The sequence below is a fragment of the Rhipicephalus microplus genome, chromosome 3 (genome assembly GCF_043290135.1).
Source record: "Rhipicephalus microplus isolate Deutch F79 chromosome 3, USDA_Rmic, whole genome shotgun sequence".
Taxonomy (NCBI): Eukaryota; Metazoa; Arthropoda; class Arachnida; order Ixodida; family Ixodidae; genus Rhipicephalus; species Rhipicephalus microplus.
The window spans coordinates 64,817,665-64,826,856 of NC_134702.1; the positions used below are offsets into that span (position 1 = coordinate 64,817,665).

A 9,192-nucleotide genomic window follows, 5' to 3' on the forward strand; every position below is an offset into this window, starting at 1 on the left:
TACTATCGAACAGAACAGGTGAGCTAAATGTCGTAGGCGGCTGGATAGATAGATAGATAGATAGATAGATAGATAGATAGATAGATAGATAGATAGATAGATAGATAGATAGATAGATACGCTCAATGTCGCCTAAGTTCGCTAAGAAATGCTTCGCATTTGAAACCAGCACGCTCCATTACATGATTCTTAGGACGCCCCCTGCCAGTTAGCCAATGTACAAAAGCATTGAATCCCCCTTTTTACTTTGTTAGCCAAAAACAATAGTCGCAGCATACCCTACGTAGCTGAGAATGATTACTAATTGATGGAACCGGTAGACAATAATGTACAGAACATAATTGCGCCCACAGTCAGGAAAAAAAAATTGATTTACTTTTTCATGCAGCGTGCATAGAATCATCTCAATAGGTTTTAAAGAATACAGTAACAGTTTCAAGTGAAAAAGTACTTCACATTGTAATCTCACTGCAAGGAATTTTGATTTAGATAATTTAATAAGGGGCGAGTTTGTGCCCAAAGCTAGAGAAACACGGCAGCTCCGAAAGAACCGAAAGTCACTATATATAATATAGTCGTCGAGAGCCGCTCCTTTGGCTGCTCGGTCGAAGCTTGTGCGCATGTAAGCCCCGCCGTGGTGGTCTAGTGGCTAAGGTACTTCGCTGCTGACCCCTAGGTCGCGGGATCGAATCCCGGCTGCGGCGGCTGCATTTCCGATGGAGGCGGAAATGTTGTAGACCCATGTGCTCAGATTTGTGTGCACGTTAAAGAACTCTAGGTGATCGAAATTTCCGGAGCCCTCCACTACGGCGTCACTCATATTAATATGGTGGTTTTTGTACGCCTAAACCCCACATATCAATCAATTGTGCGCAAGCCGGTGCACTGCTGCCAGCTCCACCCATCGCAACGGCACCACCAACGCTTCGCCCGGCTTGTGAACCCCTGTGCCACTCTGAATAATCGCAGTTTTCTGTGGTAATACATTCCGACACTCTCCCGAAACTGGCATGACGTCATATGCTGGAAGTTGGCAAACGTAGGCTAATACTAATATTCAAAAGTGCAAATAAAACCTAATGCGATAAATACCGTCCCATTTCGCTCACGTGTATTTGTTGCGGAATTCTAGAACACGTTATTGCTTTGGATATTTACATGCCTATGGAATTCAATGAGTACTCCTTCAATAATGGACACGGTTTCCGAAAGGGCTGTTCGTGTGAGATTGAGTTGTTTGAATATACCGCAGAGGTTCGCGCTAATATGGAGAATATTTATCCAACTGATTCTGTGTTCATCGACTATTCGAATGCGTTTTTCTGGGTAGCGCACTGTGACCTGATATCGAAACCTCCCGCCCTAAAAATCAGACACCCTTACAAGTATGGTTTGACAATTTCGATCCTGATTGTCAGTAGTATACACAATGGACAAGTTCTCTTTTTCCCTAATTGACATTTCTGCATGTCACCCAGGTGGTCAAAATTTTCAGAGCCCTCCACTACGGCTTCTCTCATAATCATATGGTGGTTTTGGGATGTTAAACTTCACATATCAATTAATCAATCAATCAATCAAATCAATCGTTTCTTAATGTTACGGAAGCGGGCTCGCGCCAATATTTTTTCTTATACTCATCAGTGGACTTCCGCAACATGTCTCTTCTTGCATCCGACAGTATTCGCTTACGACTGTATTATTTATCGTCCAGACAGGGGCACTTCAGATAATCTGTCGCTCCAAAATGACCGTGAGGCTAATAATGGTAGGTGTAGTGCATGACATATGACACTAAATGTCTCAAAACGCAAAGAAATATATTTCACTCGCAAACCCAGCATATCCGAATTTTCTTACGGCATGGATATTCTATTCTATTGACTACAACGTAATCTCGGTACTTAGGAGTAACACTGACATAAAATATACCCATGCCCAACTGCATTGGCGCATTACCTTGGCCAATGCTTTCAAATCACTAGGTTTTTTGAGACGTAGCTTGAATGCTGCAATTTCAAGCATTCGCAAATTATGTTACGTAAATATGGTTCGCTATGAACTACCATACAGCTCTTTGATTTGGCCTCCTCATCAAAAAAATAATAATTGATTCACTGCTGTGATTTTTTAAATAAAAAAACCCACAACTACCGGATCACCGTAACAGGTCTACAATCTCACTTCACGCAGAATACACAATCATCATAGCTATGCCCGTGTATATAGTTCTGCAAACACGTTCAATAACCCACTGATTTCACGTGCCAATGAATGACCACATTGCCTCCTAGACTAACTGTGATAACTTCCGCGATATCGTTACAGCAAGTCATTTCACAGACCTGAGCAAGCTGATGCTGTACCATGCAGCGAAAATAATGGTAAATTTTGGCAGCTCTTGAACTCGCTCTTATCATTGTAGCAAACATCTGAATCTGCTCACATGCCACGTCATATATCACGTCAGATAACACGACGTAATGTGTATTTCAGGAATGCTTCCTTTTTCACATTTCGTTTTGTCCGGCAGTCTTGACGCTTTGTCTCTCTTTTTGTTCTCTTAGCACAGAAATTTCATTCTGGTGTTTTGCTACCAAACAGACGTATACCTGTTTCTTTGGCATGCCTGACAGTTGTTGTTCATTACAGTTATTTCATTTCTATGAAAACATATCCTTAGGATAGAACATGTCTTTAAATGCGAAGCATTTCGTAGTGAACTTCGGCAACTTTGAGCGTATCTATCTATCTAGCCGCTTACGTTTGGGTGCTGTGCTTTAGTGGTCATCCCTTGACTTGGCGTGAACCAAAATTAGCATGGAAGGGTCAGATGGTTTCACAAACATGACGCGCTGGTCAAGAGATGAATAATCTCACAATCCAGTCGCGTACGTCATCCAACACTTCCCGTCAGACAGCGGCACATACCCACGGGCGGGTATGTGCCACAGGTGATTGACGCTTGGTATTTACCTAGGAACGGCGAGAACACACGGGCAATTTTAACGCGTGATCGTTAAGAAACACCCGACATCGGTAGCGTCGACCCAACGAAGGCATAGAATAAACGTTAATGTTAATAAAAACCTGACATAGGTAGCGTTGACCCCCGATGAATGCAAATAATGAATTTCAGGCTCCCAGCAGGAATCAAATCCAAGCATTCTGCGTGGCAGTCAAGCATTCTACCGCAGAGTTACGCCAGGTCTCGGAACTACTTTTAAAATAGACGCTAATTATCGTAAAATGTCAATAGCAGTTGCAGTGTTGCCTACCTAATTTTATAAATATTACATATGCCCTTCTTTGATACAGCCGTCACGTCGAGTTAACGTCAATTGTGGTTAGGTGCCGTGCACTGAAGTTGATTTATGTAGCAGTGTCAAGGGCCAGCATCTTCGAGAGGATCAGCGTTCCATATCAGCGTCTGGTGTTGCTAATACACCCGTTCCAGTTGACATCGTTGCGCAAGTGCAAACAACAGGTTATATAAACATGTGCAACTGTTCAACATACGTCTGAGCGCACATCATTTGTACATACATTTAGCGTCATTTCATGTCGTGTCGCTCAATAAAGAAAAAATTGCAACACAGTTATCTTCCCTCCGCATGCTTCGCATGACGTCGATTCCCACGTACGTGGGATCTGCCGAATTTTTTATGATTGTTGTATCTATACATGCAAAAAAATATGCCTTTCTCGCCATTTCTTCTTTTGTGTGTGCAAGAAACGGGCCGTTTATTTTATTCTTTCGTCAATTGTATATTTCGTGCGTGTTGAACTATAATGGTGCAATTTTATTTTATTGTTTTGCAATTGTTTCTATTGCATTGTTTCGCTATTGATATGTACACGAATATTTAATGCATTGCCCTCCCCCTACTGAATACTTGCTATGGTGCCTGGAAGACACCTTGAATATAAACACAATATTATATAATATACATAATATTATTAAGATCCAACAGACAATAATGCCAAGGAATGTATAGGGGGAGTTATTAAACCGAATTTCTTTCTTTCTTTCTTTCCTTCTTTCTTTCTTTATTAAGAACAATTACAAAATTGCCCAAGGAGACACGGCAAAAGGCAAACATAGCCTGACTGGGCCGTGCCACCCATACAGCATTGTAATGTAAATGTGAAGAAAGAAAAGTGCACGTTTAAAAAAAACACACAGATACCCAATAAATTGGCTGAGTGAGGGGATGGCTGCCGTGGTAGAGTATCAAAGGCGTTATTCGAAGGTCGCAGGTTTGGCTCCTGCCCCCGGCAAGTTATCTTTTCACCCACTTTTCTTTCTTCCCATTTACATTACAATATATATATCGAGAGAGCGAGAGAGAGAGGAATTACGGGCGGATATTATATGTAGTGGCACACATCGGCAAGTTTAAAGTATGTAAGGACCCTCATTGTAAACAGCAAAACCTTGTGAAGATCAGTTCACCGGTCGAAACTACGGGAAAGTAGACCCTTGCACTGATGCTGTTTTCGAAAAAGATTTTCTACATAATAAGATCTCACCTTTGGGGCCGCCGCTACTTCTCACAGCTGTTTAGATCCGCCAACGTCCTTTGCTGCGACGTCCAGTCACACGCTTGACATTTTGTTACAAACAAGGAGTGAATCGGCAGGGAAAACAGTCGCTGCCGCCGCAGCCAACGAGTTTATTCCATATAAACGTTGGCCGCAGCAGCGCTGTCGAGGAGGGCGCCGCGTCCTCTGTTATCTCGTCGTCGCCGGTGTGCTGCGCGTGACGGCGCCCGCCTGTTCGCGGCTATCAGAAACCAGTCGATATGAGGGTGACTCACGGAAAGGAAATCCTATATATTGATAATCAAAGGGCAGTGTGCGCAACTGCTTTCGCCGAAAGAAGGTTTGACGTGTCCGGCCAATGCTATTTCACAGTTTCCTTTGACCGTGGTGTAAGATTATGCATAGACAGCTGTTGACACTTTTTCGCCGTGCGTATAGGACTGCGCAGTTTTCACGCTGCTTCATTAGAGAGTTTTACTACTGCGTACGCTGCGTACGTGGCGGCGTTGCGTACGTAAGGACGCCACGTTCTGCGTAGTGCGCATGCGCAGACCGCAACGCGCACGTATCGCATTACGTACGCAGCCGCTCCGTACGCACGCATGAGATGCGTGCGTGCGTACGTATGAGCTGATCGCGCCGCTCTCGAACAAGTTCGCGACAGCGCGAGACTTCGTTTTGCAAAATGGCGGCATCGAAGGCAAGCACCGACCGGCTCTGTGGCTTAAAATATGGCCATAATCTGGTTATAACACCTGGATTGGCTCACATTGGCTGTCAACAACACGTGCTTCTGTTTTGATCTACCAGATGACGCAACACGCTTCACGCTCGTTACGTACGCGGGTACTACGGCGTACTAAAAGCCGATTAGTGGCAAACGACGCCACGTAACGACGCCACGTAGGCGCTTGCGTGATGCGTACGTAGCACCATTCCGCAGTACTAAAACTCTCTATTGTGTTCCGGCTGTTCTCGCGTGGCATGCAGCTGTGTCGGCGAGGGCGCTACGAACAGCGGGGCCAGTCGTTTCGGCAGCAACGCGTGTGCTGCTGATGCGGGCTGCTGAAATCGAAGCTGATATGCACAACGAAAAACAAAAACGAAAAATAATTTGGCCGCGTATCTGCGTGTTTCGTCGGCAAAGGTCATCGACAGGCGATAGTCTTCTGTCTTGAGAGAGAGAATAAAAGCTTATTAGATGCTCTGGACGAGAAGATCGGTGGGCGGGATCCTTAGTCCATGATCTGATTGGTGCGGGCGGCTGTCCTCGCACGTTTCACGAGGACCTCTCGGGTCTCCGGGTGCGAGCTGGACAGGGCTGCCTCCCATCCTTTAATGGATGTTGTGCCTTGGGTTGAAAAAGGTGCATTGTGAGAATACCTACCCACATAAAATCGGTAAGCAGGTTATGCGTGAGATATTAACGCCATCTGGCAGTGATTTCAAGAAACTAAAGTGTGTCTAGAACGCAGAGCCAATGGTATAGATAGGTGGCAGCACCGTGCCATTTGGCTGAAGCATAGAAAACGCCCACTTTTTCATTCACAGCGCCGCATCGTCAGCGCAGCGTAATAAGCGATGCCCCCTTTAGAATTGCGTACCTATGCATTTTAGAAATAAAGGCTCATACTACATATTACCCGTTGATGTTCACCTAAAATATGCGTAGTACTTGTTTTTCTGATTGACAACGTCCACAAGCATAAACGCAGCAAGCATATCAAAATGACTGGGCATTGAGAAGGTGTTTAAACGTTATCGATACACAGATAGTAAAAAAAAAAAATTGGGGGTCATTAAGCTTCGCCTTTGAAAGGTTAACGCGATAGCGATGTTTTTTCCAAGTGCGTACTTCAAAACCTAATGTATGAAATCTTTTCGAACGTGTTATGCACCCACTACGTCACGCTATCTATTTCGCCGAAGGTGCGGTTCAAACTTGAAGAGACAACGTTGAACAGAAGGCGCCAATAAAACTGACCCGCTGCTCTAATCGACAACTCACTCTTCCCCTATATTTCTTTCTGCGTTCTACTGGTTGTGCCATATCTTGTTCACGGGACATAAATTCTTGCCGGCGATCACCGTATAGGCTATTATTGTAACAGCCTGCAGCCATGAGATAAAGTCAGTCAGCCCGTGTGACTGGCAGTTTTTCCTATGTCTGTTAATAAGGCCGACGCGAGATTGGGTTACGCGAGTCATCAATAGTGTGATAGAAGCCACTGAGGACTGCTCTACAAACACTTTTCTTTTGATCGAATAAAGTAGTCGACCTGTAACACGCACCTGCCTGAGCTATTTTGGGCGAAGCGCGAAACATTTGTACAATTACCTACCTGAAATAAAAAAAATCACCAAGCAATACTTGGAGCAAAACAAACCACGAGCGGAACAACGGGCCCCGAAAGCCAAGGGCCCAAACTCTAGAGTGTCTTTAGAGTGTAGACCCAGCGGATTTCTGTGTGTATACGCCCGTGTTGAGTCGATGTAGAGAAAGCAGTGGCTCACTTAGAAGCGCCAGCTCTCAAATGAAAGTAAATCAGCCTTTATTACCCGATCCGTCCAATTTCAAGAACTTAAGAAGAAACGGTCACCCTCCTTACAACTCCAGTGCCGAGTCCAGAAAAGGGCGAGCGAGGCAGTACGAAATCTCGTGTCCGTTGTGTTTTCGTTTGTCCCTCTTTAGAAATTAGGTGGCTTTCACATAACGGCCATAGAGAAGAGGTCCAAGAAGCGAGAAATGTCTTTTCAATCGAGCGGACGAGAAGGCATCAATGAGAGGGAATAAAAAGAGAAAGGTAAGAGGTGAGGTATAATGGAATTTGCCATTGGGCTCTCCGGTCGCGTTGGATCAGCCGGAAGAGGAAACGTAGTCGAGAGTGCGCAGCTCTCGAAAGCGATTGATTGCCAAAAGAAGTGAGTTGCTGTGCTCAAAGACAAAAGCCTGTCCTGCCAAGTGTGAGAATAGGGGTGGTGGGGGATAAGGTGCCTGTTTGGATCAAAAGAAACAGAATGAAGGAGAATGGCAGACGACTTCGAAGGCACCCGAAATTGCCAGAATGCGGCTACCGGAATCTTTTCTTGACAGACGCCAGCAGCGCCACTTTTTTGAAGAGGTTTGGGTTGATTCGTATGTGGGTCGCGCACTCACCTTTGTAGAGGCTGTTTCCACTTACCTTTACGGGTTTGTTGTCTACGAGTTTTGTTGAGGCTCTTACGGGTGGGGTGAAAACTGCGCTTTGTTCGATGTGATAGACACCTGACAATGTCGTTTATTGTGTCTGACCCCGTACGTGATCACACTATCCTCCACGAACACCATGAAGAAGATGAATGAACGAAAAAAGGTGCCTATGAAGGGCTCGTTTTTAAATGCGAATGCATTTCTTAGACGTCCTATGTCAGACGTCCGTCGGGATCTGTCCACCGCCCTCTCTCACAACACAAGCTACGGGCGCGCGCTTATCCTCGCCCCTAGCAACCGGAGCGTGTGGTGCGAGATAGTGTAGGAGAGAGTCGGTGCAGTGCTTCGCGGGTCTTTCTTTCGCCGTCCGCCCTCTCCTCTCTGCGCTCCACTCTCCCGTCCGCTCGCGCCTCCCTCTGGACCGTTTGCAGGCGAGGCGCCTCTCAAGAAAATCCGAAAATGTATGCTGGAGACGCTGCTGTGAAACGCCAACGCGGAGCTATCTATCTATCTATCTATCTATCTATCTATCTATCTATCTATCTATCTATCTATCTATCTATCTATCTATCTATCTATCTATCTATCTATCTATCTATCTATCTATCTATCTATCTATCTATCTATCTATCTATCTATCTATCTATCTATCTATCTATCTATCTATCTATCTATCTATCTATCTATCTATCTATCTATCTATCTATCTATCTATCTATCTATCTATCCGCCTACTTTTAGCTCTCCTGGCCGTTTCGATAATGGTAGCAATACCAAACTTGGTATAGCAATTGGTATAGATTAGAATACGCTAGCGCTGTGTGGAGCCCACACCAAAAGGTCTTAAACAATACATTAGAACGCATTCAGAGAATGTCAGCTCGCTTTATCTGCTCCAACAATCGTAGGAGGGATTCTGTTACTGAAATGCTAAAGGTATGTAAATTAGAATTGCTAGAATTAAGAAGGCGGAAACAGAGGTTGAAACTTCTTTTTCAGATCTTGCATGCCGGGGTGAAAATAAACAGGGATGATTATTTGAAGCATTCTTACAAAAGGTTTTCAAGAACAACATGCACTACATTCATACAGCCAACACATGCTGGAACAGATATCTTCCGATTTTCCTTCTTTCCCGATGCCATTATTATTTCGAATGAATTACCGAACGATATGGTGCGAAAAAGAACTTTGAGTGATCTTGAGGTTGCTCTTGATGGGCATTTTGTAGAGAATGTATAGTTATCACTGTTCATGTATGTGTTTCCTTAGAAAAGTTTCATTGGCCATAGAGATCATATTGTAAACATATTGAGTGAAAAAGCATGTACCTGTGTTTCTCATATAATTATGCTATATGTTACAGAGTTCATCTTACGATTTTTCAAATATATAATTTTGTGCAACTCAATTCTTCACCCTCCCTGTAATGACCCTCAAGTGAGGGTTAACAGTAT

The 9,192-nt window shown here is 44.3% G+C and overlaps 1 protein-coding gene across 1 annotated transcript in view; it reads right to left on the reverse strand.

The window, feature by feature from the left end:
* LOC119174167 (uncharacterized) overlaps positions 1-5,184 on the reverse strand; it is a 55,885-nt gene extending 50,701 nt beyond the window's left edge. Inside the window, exon 1 of the mRNA XM_075889671.1 lies at positions 4,534-5,184. The gene's annotated coding sequence lies outside the window, so the exon portion shown is untranslated. The remainder of the gene's footprint in view (positions 1-4,533) is intronic.
* Between the last annotated feature and the right edge of the window lie 4,008 nt (positions 5,185-9,192).